Consider the following 13,214-nt stretch of genomic DNA (forward strand, 5'->3'; position numbering starts at 1 on the left):
TTGCTCTGTTGCCCAGATTGGAATATAGTGATGTGATCTCAGTTCACTACAACCTCCACCTCCCGGGTTCAAGCAAACCTCCCACTTCAGCCTCCCAAGTAGTTGGGACCATAGGTGCACACCACCACGCCCGGCCCATTTTTGTATTTTTTGTAGAGATAGGATTTTGCCATGTTGCCCAGACTGATCTCAAACTCCTGGGCTCAAACACTCTGCCTCCCTCAACCTCCCAAAGTGCTGGGATGACAGATATGAGCCACCGTTCCCGCCTTAGCTTTAAGTTTTACTCCTATCTTTTACATTTCTTGATGTTATTCTTTTTTTCATTTTTAGCTTCATCTTTTTTCACACCTGGCATTTACTGCCACATGGCTTCTTTGTATAATGTTGAGTGAATTGCTTGCCTTCTCTGAGTCTTGAGTTTCTCATCCTAATAAGGGGCTGTGTCTAATGCCTGAGTCATTGTGCTGCTCTAACAGTTGAATGAGAGCTTAACACGGTTTCTGCCATGCAGAATGTGCTCAGTAAATGCTTCAAGGTTTTTTGTTTTGTTTTGCTTTGCCATATTGAATAAAGCTTACCAAACATCCATCTATATATCCTGGAATGTGAAGTCATAGGGTATAATCTTTTAAAAAATATTTACTAGGTTGCTAATAGGCTCACAAATGCTGTAATGGAAACATTTTTTCCTTGTTGATTTATAAAATCTCTTTGTGTAAATGTAACATCTTTCTCCTCTGCATTATCATTTGCCCCCAAATGTCCTGCTTGATGACTTTGTATTGTATTTTGCCATAAAAAATTTGTATTTATTTTAAATTTTAGAAATGTCTACCTTTTTTTGTTTTAGTGTCTGAATTTCTAGTCTTGGTCGGGAAGACATCCTTATCTCCTAGATTGCTCACATGTCATGTGAGTTTTATTGTATAATTTGGTTTATGTTTCACATGGCAAATTCTCACTGCTGAGGTGCTGGATCTCCATCATCATCTATAGAAAACTTCTAGCCCAGATGTTGCAATTGACAAGAAAACTCAGCCTAAGACAGCAGTCCCAGCCCTTCAAAGTTCCTCTGAGGATCGCAGGGATCTCTGCTCCATCTCCCTGTATGCTGCCCCAATAAGCAAATCAAAGTAAAGAGAGAGAGGAAAAAAAAGCACAGTCACATCAACATATCAACATAAGCCTTCTTGCAACAGGTCAGGCGAATCACTCAGAAACAACTCTCTTCAAGATCTTCGTAAGAAAAAAATATTTTTTTCTTTCACACAATAACAAAGTGAACTGTGCTGAACTGTCATAGAAGAGGTCAAGAGAGATGGCAGTGACAGCAAGAATGAATATGAATGAGGACTTTTTTCCAGGCACGGTGTGTGGCATCCTGGTTATGATGGCTGAAGATTACAGTTACCTCATCCCCGTTAACTGGTAGACCCTGGACTTTGTTGCAAGAAGCACAGAGCATGTCATTTGGCTTCTTTGTTGCTACTGGCATCAAAAGAGCTGGAGAGAAAGATGTTTCCCTACAAACTGCATTTTCAGTGTTCCCTGGGAGCTGCAAAAATAGAGAGAGAGAGAGAAAATGTAAAGAGAGAGAGAGAATATAGTTAACCATGGATCCTTTTTGCGAGACAGCAGTATCGCAGTAGAGAGTTTAATTATCTCAAGGCTAGCCATGCAGTCTGTGAGAGTTTATTACTCAAAAAAATCTCCCCAAGAACTCAGAGGCTAGGTTTTTATGGCCCATCTCATGGGCAGGGGACTAGGGAATGGGTGCTGCTTATTGGTTGGGAATGAAATCATAAGGGTGTGGAAAAGGGTCCTTGTGCAATGAGTCCACCTCTGGGTGAGGCCATAGGACTGACTGAGTCATGAGTTATGGGTCTAGGTGGAGTCTGTTGGTCACCAGAATACAGAAATCTGAAAAACACCTCAAAAGACCAATCTTAGGCTCCACAATAGTGACATTCTAGGGAGCTTTTGGGGAAAGTCATGAGTCTTGTGATCTCTGGCCACATGACTCTTGAGCAACAAGGAATTATAGCCAACATTTTAGCAGAATTCAGCCCTTCCCATAACTGTAATCTCATGACATTTCATTAGTTTTACAAAGGCAGTTTCAGTCTCTGAGCCAGGAGGGAATCAGTTTGAAGAAGGAACTATTATCATTCTTGCTTCAAAGCTAAATTATAAATTAAATTCATCCCATAGTTAGCTTGGCTTATGCCTAAGAATGAGAAAGGACACCTAGCCTGTGAGGCTATAAGCAAGGTCAGCCATGCTAGACTTTCCTTACTGTCAGAATCTTTGCAAAGATGGTTTCAAGATCAGCTGAATAACTAACAACCTTAACTCTCATCTCAAATCAGTTTAAATTGCTCAGGAGGATGGAAGGATGAAAGTACAAATAACTTTGGGGTCTGGTGGGTGCCTGGGTGGTCTATATCATACACATATGCTCTTGCCAGCTCCCAAAGAATTTTTTCACAGAGTCCCAGGCTTGCTCGCAAAGGCCCTGCCTATGGTGTCTATAAACAGATTTGCCCTCGCACCAAACATGAGTAATAAAAAGTACTAAAAACCCTAAAGGTCAAACCAAATATTTATGAGAATGATCAGTTGGCCACTCTTTCCCTTGAGTTTTCGCGCCAAGCTGCAGGAAGCATCTCTGTTTCAAGATGAGCCCATCTCACAGGTTCCCCTTAGCAGCACATGATTCCTGCAGGGCCCTCGGACGCCACTGCCTGCCTCATGTCTACACCTGCACCTGGGGCCGTCCACCATCTGGAGCATCCTCCTGCTGGCGTCTGCTCCTTCTGCAGGTCTCAGCTCCTATGTGGTGGCCTCTATCAATCCTTCCTGTCACTGCAGACCCCTTCCACACTCCCCTGCTCTGCACACTTGCCCCACACAAACCTCTGACAGAGTAACTGCTGTACTCTCTGTCACTTTGACTCACACATCTGTCTCCTGCAGGTTAAGAACTGTTGTTTAAGTTCCCCGAGGGAGGATTTTCTGGTCTGGGCCAGCTGTGTTATGCTGGATGGTCTCTGTGGCCTCCCTTGTGCTTCTGGGGCCTCAGCAGGTATGGCGTGGGTGGCTGGGATAAATGGGACTTCTCATCCTTCATGTGATCGACCTAGCTTTGTTCACATGGTGGCAGCAGGTTTCAGCAGCAAGATAGATCAGTATTCAATGTGCACGCAGTTGTCAACTCTCTACTTGCATTGCATTTGCTGTTGTCCCATTGGCCAGACAAGTCACATGGCTAAGCCCAGAATCACTTAGAAGGGAACCAGCCAAGAATGGGAACCAACTGTGGGCCACTGTTTACCCCAGCAGGGACTGTGCCTCTCATTTCCACATCTCAGATGGTCCTCAAGTATCTCCTTTAAGTTTTTAAAATTATTTATGCATTTTTAAATTGACAAATACTAATTGTATATATATTTGTGGCATATAACATGTTTTGATATATGTACTCATTGTGAAATGGCTAAATCAAACTAATTAATACATGTACTACTTCACATTTTTTGTGGTAGGTACACCTAAAATCTACTCTTAGCAGTTTCAGATATGCAATATATTGCTATTACCTATAGTTACCACATTATGTAATACATCTCTAGAAGTTATTTCTCCTGTCTAACTAAAATTTTGTGTCCCTTTAACCAACATCTCCCCAATTCCCTCTCTAAGTGCCTTCTTAATGAATGAATAAATGTAGTTAGATTCATAACATGAGTAAACATAACTATTTATTATAACAAAATAATAATGCTTGAATTTGTCATCAATAAAATATTTGGAATCAGATCAGATATGCTGTACAAGTGGCTCAGAGGAGATGAACAAGCTGGATGAGCAGAGAAGAAGATGGGATGGTGCTGGAGGACGGTGTGGTTTCCAGAGGCTGAGCAGGACAGTGCCATATGGATAGCGGGCCTGCAGGCTGCTGAAGGGCAGATCCTTTGATTCTTTGCATACAATGATGTATGCAGTTAGCCTCCTTCCTCCTCCATGTCTTCTGCCTGCTGTTCACTCCCTTGCTCTGTGCCTGGGGAATTCACAGACTCGTGCATTTCAGCCAGTGGGAGGCACTGGCAGGAGTCAGGTGGAGGAGAAAGGGTCGGGGCATTTATCCCCTCTTTCTCCATAGGAAGCCTCAGTTTTGATGGTAGGTGCTATATTGGACCACAGACCCTGTTTTTTAGTTGTTGGTTTTGTTTGTTTTGAGGCAGAGTCTCACTCTGCCGCCCAGGCTGGAGTGTAGTGGCACGATCTTGGCTCACTGCAAACTCATCTCCCAGATTCAAGCCATTCTCCCGCCTCAGCCTCCCGAATAGCTGAGGTTACAGGCATGCACCACCACACCTGGCTAATTTTTGTATTTTTAGTAGATAAGGGGTTTCACTATGTTGGCCAGGCTGGTCTCGAACTCCTGACTTCAGGTGATCCGCCCGCTTCAGCCTCCCAAAGTGCTGGGATTACAGGCATGAGCACAGAGCCTATTGAGCAGCCCTCCCCATAGCTGGGCTCCCACCAATGTCATTCCTTCCTTCTTGTGTCCCTTCAGAGGAGGTCGAAGCAGATGGGCTACATCATTTGCAGGGCCCAGGGCCAAAATGAAATGCTAAGACTCTTGTTCAAAAAATATTAGGGATTTCAAGAATGTGACAGCAGAGTGCTAAACCAAGCACGGGGACCCTCTGAGCACTGAAGAGTGACTGCACAGGCTGTACTATCAGGCTCAGTGCTGGTGCTACTCCCCTCCCTCGGGCACCTCCACCCCTGGGGGCCCCCATAGCCCTGCTCAGACGTGCATAGATCATCTCATCTTTAAACTTGGCCCAGTTACCCTGTGGAGGGTGTCAACTTCCTGCTGGGACTCAGGCTCATATAAATACCTGTGAGCAAGACGAAAAATTCCTCGAGATAAAATAGGCACAGCATAAAGAAAACCAAGTGGAAACACTGGGCCCCTTTGAAGCTGCTATTATTAGTCATAATAATAACATCAGTAGAGTGATCTACCATCTACAATGTACTTTTATGCGTGTTTGATCTTCATGACAAATCTTACAGAGTAGGCAGGGCTTATATTATGTCCGCAGTAGCATACAAGGTCACCCAGCTAGAAAACATCAAAACAAAAAATTAAGCCTTCTGACTCTAAACCCAGTACTCTTTCTGCTTTAGCTAGAACGGAAAAGGTCAAGGTTGGAAAAATCATGGAAAGGGTCATGCTGTTCCAGGAGGGGCTTTTTAGGATGGCTGTGCCTTTAAGGGCACCCTAGTCCAGAGGTTCTCAAGCTTTCTTTGTTTATGAAAACCTTAATGTCTCAGTAACTTCTTTGGAGCCTTCTGTAACTAGAAAAAATAACAAACAATACATATTTTAGTCCTAACAAGTTAGTAGTCTTTTGGAAAATAATACACAATTGAAAGAAAAAAATAATGTTTATTTCATACTGGGACGTGTGTGCCTGTTGAGCACTGTACAACTTCTCATATGTTGTAATCAGAGCAAACACTGTCACCCTCATTTCCTTCACCACATTGGTTTTCATGCAATACTTGCCTTTTATCACAGCAACTGCCAAAAATGCAGCTTTGCAAAAATATGTCTTCAGCAGAAATAAAGCGTGATCTAATGTTGAAATGATGAGCTGGTCCTTCACTTGGTGTGTGGCAGATGACATGCTTTCCTTCAAAATGTTTAAATATCTATGGTACCCTGAAAGTTTGCTGACACGACACAGATTGCTTTGCTCATGGCTTAAGAATAAGAGCCCTAGTCTTCAAATCTTCACTTGCAGAAACAGGATTTCACCTATTCCAAGGGAAATTCAGACTTTGGTGAACTGATTCATACTAACCCATCTCATAAAAGTCTGATCTATAAACAAGCTTACTGTCTTTATGACATAAACTAAGTTTGCCAGGGACTATATTTCAAATTCAGAGAAGCTGAACTGGCCGTTAATTGTTTAATAATTGGAATTTGGGAAGGAGAGAGGTTAAAAATTAAGAATTCTAATGATAAGGCATTCAGAAACCAAATCGGTGGGCTAGAAATCAGGTTTCAGCCAGAGCGTGTCAGGCTGTTTTAGGAGCTCCTGAAACAGTAACTACTGGAAACTCACCTACCCACTTTTCTTCTCAATAAACTTATTAAGAAGACCATTTTTTTTCTACCACTTTCCCAATCCATCGTAAGATGTTTCTCCCTGAGAAATTCAACATGGGAATTTCCCACAGATGTTGCAGAGTGAAGCATCAACAATCGCAAAGGGAATGTCACTCTGGCCCTTCTGTGCGGAGTCCAAGAATTCATTTTCCTCAGATTACAACTTTGTGTCCCCAGGTAATGGGGGTCACCATCCAAACGCAGGACGTTACTCTGGTGCTTCACAGCATGGGGTTGCTCTGGTGCTTCGCAGCATGGCGTTACTCTGGTACTTGGGGCCCCACTTACGCCCCTCTCCATTCTCTTCTCATCACCCACAGAAGATTGGAGAGGAGAATCAAGGGAAATGATGTGTGTGCCCTATAATTGGACTCCAGTATTTTCCATTGCGAAACTGGAACCCTGTCAGCAGCAGAACCTTCTCAGAGGCAACTCCACTTTGTCTTTGCGGTGGAGGATGAAGGGCAAGTGGGAAATGAGGGAAGAACAGCCACATGTCCTTCTACCTCTGCGCCCTGGAACAAGAGCCTTTGGGTCCCGATAGCTCCATCCCCAGGGTGAGGATGCAGCAGTGATATGCACATACAACACTGATTCTTCTGAGATAAAGAGTGGAAGCGACAGGTTAGACAGCCACTTGAAGGGTTGCTTATAGCTGCCCTGGCTTCCAGCTGCTTTTAGTCCCTCCCACATCCATGAACAAACCGCAGCCCTGAGGTCAGTGCAGGAGGACCACTGTTAGGGAACCTGGCCAGGGCAGTTCACCTAAAGCACTTTCCTACAGGCTGGGGGTGAATAAGCCCGGAAGCTAAGATGGCTGTACTTTACACTTACCTGCTTCGACCTCCTCCAGATCTGAAGGGATAAAGGGAGAGCTGCCTGGCCTATCTTGCCCTGGTTCAAGGGAGCTTTAGCCTCTTGTGTAAAAAACCCAGAAGCAATCGCTATAGAAAATCCTTGCAACCATTTGAAGCCCATCCTCTACAGCTAGAGCCATCTGCATGCAGAGACCCTTGCTCTCTTCCTGAATGTAGATTGGAAGTTTTCCCTAACAGGATACTTGAGACTGTCTAGACAGTCCCTCTGGAAGGTGAGAGGTGTGTTGTGATGTTGCCCCTAAGGGGGCAAAAATCGTTTCTCTGGTGGGTGAAAAAAGGCTTAGCCATTACAAGGTCTGTGGCTTTCTAAAGGGGCATAGTGCATAAACAGCACTACAGTGTATCTGGGCATTAAAATGTCATGGGGGGAAGGGTGGGAATTATGGGAAAAATTCAAAAAGCCTAAAGTCTCCTTATGGGGTGGATGATGGGGAAAAAGGCAGAGGAAGCTGTGAATGTCACACTCAGGCTTAGCTATGACCCTGTCTTGGATGGAGCATGTCCTCTATTCTGCATCTCTCTGGGAGCCCTTTGGAAGAAAGAACAAGGCAGAACAAATGTGTCCCCAAAGATCCAGGCACAAGGCCTCTGTTCCACTCCTCATGAGGGAAATAGACAGTGGTAAGGACTGGGTGAGGCCTACTCAATGGGCTGCCAGAGAGCTAAGGCCCCTTAGCGTGGGGCCTGTGGCCAGGGCAAGGCCTTCTCTGTCCCTGATGCTCTGCCTCCCAGGTAATGGAGGTGAGGCTTTCTCATACTTCTGATGACATCACACACTCCTTAACCAAATAGTGGATTCCAAAGCCTTTTGCAATAATCAAGGGGCAGCCTGGAGCCTGTGCAAGAACACTTTCTGCCTGAGTGAGCGTTGGTGAGTAATGAATCTGGAAATCTATTTCCAGTATTGGAGGATACCTACCACTGTGTGGGCTGGCCAGGTCTCTTCCACCCACGATGCTGAGCACCCAGGGAGATGCTTAGACAGGATAAGGAGAAACAGAAGCAGCCACTCAGGGCTTCAGTAGCTCTTGTCTCTCCTTGTTTTACATGAGCTTGCTTTGCTCTGTTAAAAAAAAAATACTGTTGGTTTTAGATTTTTTTTCTGTAGAACTAGGGTGTGAGGGTTGCAATACAAGGCTTTTCGTGATTTTCAGACTCCTATAACCAGTGTTACCAAGCTCAACCCACTGTTACCCCTGAGGACAGTTGACGTAAGCCCTCCAGAAAGAGAGTCAGATGGCACCAGGCATGGAAATGAAGCCTGAGATTTCTTTCATCGGAATATCAACCCAGCATGACTCAATATCACATCAGCCTGCCCTGCTGACTTCCGAGCTGGAATTAGAAAGTAGATGTAAAAATTGTTTCCTTCCCCAAAGGATACTCTCCCCTTACCACACCCACAGACATGAATAAACTCTATGTAAACAGTGTCCACAAAGTCAGGAGGACTTGAGATACACTTAATGTTAATTATATTTTCAAATATGCTGGATATACATTCATGTGAAGTCCTAGATACATATTCATCTGAACTACTCTACTACATCTAACTGTTCATCTGAAATAGCACAATAAATACACTATAAAGTATCCAAAAAGTCTGGAAACAGGGAAAAGAGCAGATTACTTGACAGTGTCAACCAACATACTGCTTAGGAAACAGCTGACCCCATTGTGTTAGGCCACTTTGCATTGCTATAAAGGAATGCCTGAGACTGGGTAACTTATAAAGAAAAGAGGTTTATTTGGCTCACAGCTCTGCAGTCTGTACAGAAAGCCTGCAGAAGAGGTGCCCATTCTTCTTTCCAGAGGGCTCCCTAGAGGGATGTGGAATGGACGACATTTCATAACCTGACAGGCTGTATCCAAGACAGAGTCACAGCAGCAACGCCTGAGTGCAGCCTGCACGGGTTCCTCTACCGTTTCCCCCTTCCCCATTACTGCTCCCCTAAGGAAACTTTATTGCTGGCATCTGCTTCTGATGAGAGCCTCAGAAAGCTTAAAATCTTTAGCAGAAGGTGAAGATAAGTCAGTGTGTCACATGGCAGGAGAGGGAGCAAGGGTGAAGGAGAAGGTGCCAGGCTCTTTTAAACAACCTGATCTCACATGGAGTGACAGAGAACTCACTCATTATTGTGAGGATGGCTCCCAGTCATTCATGAGGGATCTGCCCCATGACCCAAACATCTCCCACCAGGCCCCACCTTCGACACTGGGGATCACATTTCAACATGAGATTTAGAGGGGCTCAACACCCAAATTGTAACCCCCATGTTTCCTGATCCTGGGGACATCCTGCACATTGCACAAAAACCATAAGATCCAGCATTTCTCAAGGGCCCACTGTGTGTAAAATCCTATTAGTTGCTTTATGGATGTTATTCTGTCTTCACACAAAAAGTTGAGTCATGCATCTGTAGTCCCAGCTACTCAGGGAGCTGAGGCAGGAGGATCACTTGAGCCCAGGAACTTAGGCTACAGTGAGCTATGTTCATGCTACTGCACTCTAGCCTGTGCAACAGAGTGATACCTCATCTCTAAAAAATAAAAATAAAAAAAAAGAAGAAACTATAAATTGAGGATAATATGTGATATGGTTTTGCTGTGTCCCCACCCAAATCTCACCTTGAATTGTAATAATCCCTATATGTCAAGGGCAAGACCATGTGGAGATAATTGAATCACAGGTGTGGTTTCCCCATACTGCTATTGTGGTAGTGAAAAAGTCTCACAAGATCTGATGGTTTTATAAATGGGCGTTTCCCTGCACAAGCTCTCTTGTCTGCTGCCATGTAAGATGTGACTTTGTTCCTCCTTTGCCTTCCACCATGATTGTGAAGCCTCCCCAGCCATGTGGAACTGTGAGTCCATTAAACCACTTTCCTTTACAAATTACCCAGTCTTGGATATGTCTTTGTTAGCAGTGTGAGGACAGACTAATATGTTATGCCTATCTTGTGGATTGAGAAATAGAGGCTCAACAAAGTACAAGGTTGCAAACTTAAATGCCAGCAGAGACCACATCATGATTAAAATAAGGTACTGCCCCATATAAAGAATGATCAAGGCAATTGTTTATAGGCAGGAATTCAGGCCCAGTATTGCCAGATCTTTCCATTTTTCTAAAGCAGCCAGAAATCTGGATTCATGCTGAAAACTCTGATATTTGGGTGTTGGTTACTGATTAAACTTTTATAAACCCTGTGTTGCCCAAGCCAAAAAAGAATCATGCAAGGCAAATTCAGCAGCAGGCCTCCAGTATGAAGACTCTGAATTAAAGTAAATTGCTCATGGGCTCACAGGTAGGAAATAGTACGACAAATCAGAACGTAGGTCCAGCGACCTCAGCTGTGTCTTTTCTCTCAGGACACTACAGAAGTAGCTGCACTGAATTAATTGAAAATTTGTTTAAATAATTCAACTTCTTTTTTTTTTTTTTTTTTTTTTTTTTTTTTTTTTAAATTTGAGACAGAGTCTTGCTCTGTCACCCAGGCTGGAGTACAGTTGCTCAATCTTGGCTCACTGCAACCTCCGCCTTGCAGGTTCAAGCTATTCTCCTGCCTCAGCCTCTCGAGTAATTGGAACTACAGGTGCGCGTGACCATGCCTAGTTAATTTTTATACTTTTAGTAGAGACGGGGTTTCACCATGTTGGCCAGGCTGGTCTCAAACTCCTGACCTCAGGTGATCCGCCTGCCTCGGCCTCCCAAAGTGCTGGGATTACAGGCATGAGCCACTGTCCTCACCTAAATAATTCAACTTCTAAAGCCATTGGTCTAAGCAGCATGGATTCTTGTGGAATGTTGAGCAGTGCCGAGCAAGGGGCTGTGGCTGGGATCTTGGGTCTATGTTGCAAATGCTATCTCTGTCTAGCTCTGGATTAAAAACCAACAAATGGCGAAACCCCATCTCTACTAAAAATACAAAATTAGCGGGGCGTGGTAGTGCATGCTACCAGCTACTTGGGATGCTGAGGCAGGAGGATTGCTTGAACCTGGAAGGTGGATGTTGCAGTGAGCAAAGATTGTGCCATTGCACTCCAGACTGGGCAACAAGAGTGAAACTCTATCTCAAAAAAAAAAAAAAAAAAAAAAAATCAAGAAGCTCCTGAGCTCACCCAAAAGTGAATCTTACTTGAAGTCGTATCTAAAACTTTCAAATGCCTGAAGTTGTATCTAAAACTTTCAAATGCCTGAGACCTCCCATAAGTCTCTTTTTTAGAGTGTCCTTAACACACACTCCTCAAGCAGTGTGTTTCAGGCAATACTAACAGAGGCTGAAGTTTTTGCTCAACCCGGCACCAGGATTACAGAGCCCCCCAAAACACAAAGACCCCTGCAATCACCATACCACTAGTTTCAATAGACGGTAGTATTCAAAATGGGATGAACATTTCACTTAGTTTTCTACTCCATGACTGTGTAAAAGGTTCTCCGGAGCCAGCTAAGCAGAGCATCTTGCATTACAGAGAATTCAGGGGCAGCAGCACCCATGCCTGCATGTATAAGCAGCCATTTCTGCAAATGCCTGAGAAAATCACCCAGCTGAACGGCCCAGAATGCTGGGAATCCTGTTCATGAGTGGGACAGACCTGCGGAGCTCACAGAGGCACCTCCCCAGCTGCATGACTGGACAGCTCCCTGAAAGAGAACATGCCTTTTCCAAGGGGGCAATGGGTACAGACATGAACAACTGAACTCCGGGAACAGGAATGTGGCTGACACAGCCAACAGTGGTTGGTGAGTAAACCTGGGTGTGTATACTCCAACTTGACCCCCAGAGCCACAGCAATGGTCACATCCCCCAGTGCAGGCACAGGGCTCTCAGCATCTTATACACAGATAACTTAAAATGTGCTGTTTTATGACAACCTAGATGATGACCCCAAACAGAACCTGATTTTGCATCACCTGTGGAGGAAATTCAGTTTTACTCTAGTGCTGGGAGCCACCTCCACAAGAACCAGTTTCCAAAGGAAATAAAATATGAGAGTTACCTGTCCCTTCTTTTTAAAAGCAAAGCAAAGCAAAACAAAATTCCAATCAAGTATCCTTTTAAAATCACAGGTCCAGGGCCTCATCTAATAAAAATATCAAATGATTACAAAAAAACTGCAATACTTTTCCAAATAACTCCAACAACATCCTCTTAAGCATGGTGTCATGAACAAAGGGGAAAGGCACCATTGTGACAGGAGCCAGCCCAGTTACCTGATCAGATTGAGGGTTCCAAAGAAGCCTTTCTAGAGATAAGTATGGCAGGTGTCCAAATGAGGATGCTTTCCACCTTTGCCTGTGCGTGTTAAACAGAACAAACAAAACCAGCTAATCACAGTCTCTGGACATCGCTGAAGTCTCCGAGGTCTCCATTTGATATGACGGATGTCTTTCTAGCCACATTCATCTGGTCCACCCTGTCTCTTGCCCTCCTTGGGAGCGACTCTTCCCCATGGCCTCAGGAACCACCCAACATTCACTGCCAGTCTTGACCTTCGTGAAGAACCACACCTCTGTACTAACTGCCCTACTTTGGTGGAAGGTACCACCTTAAGTGACACAGGGAAAAAAGTCAGCTCAGCAGTCTTGCTCATTAAGAAGGCCAACTGGTCATGAAGTTAACCTGACAATCACTACTTGATAATTGTTGAGGAAACTTTTATCAGCGCCATGATCGGTATGCAGTGAACCCCACTCTACCACACCATGGAGAACACTTCTCCAGGTCCTAGAATCTCTGCACCCCCCACACTCTTCCCTCACCCTCGGCTCTCCAGCCCTGCTTCTCCGTGTTTTTTTCTGGTCCCCAGGGGCTTCTGCCTCGATCTTTCCAGTTCTGAGACTTGGAACTTTCAGTGTCTGTATTTTGAGATGCCTCTTCTTGAAGTGACAGAGATGGATATTCTAGCTTCATCACAAAGCTATATCCAAGTTAGAATTCAGGGTGATGAATGGACTCACCAATCATTTGTGGATTAGTAGATCTGATCTGGCTGGGTGTGGTGGCTCATGCCTGTAATCCCAGAACTTTGGGAGGCCAAGGTGGAAAGATCTCTTGAGCTCAGGAGTTCGAGACCAGCCTGGGCTACATAGTGAGACCTTGTCTCTACAAAAAATAAAAATAAAATAAAAATTAGCTGGT

The sequence above is a fragment of the Cebus imitator genome, unplaced genomic scaffold, assembly GCF_001604975.1.
Source record: "Cebus imitator isolate Cc_AM_T3 unplaced genomic scaffold, Cebus_imitator-1.0 Scaffold6, whole genome shotgun sequence".
NCBI classification, from domain to species: domain Eukaryota; kingdom Metazoa; phylum Chordata; class Mammalia; order Primates; family Cebidae; genus Cebus; species Cebus imitator.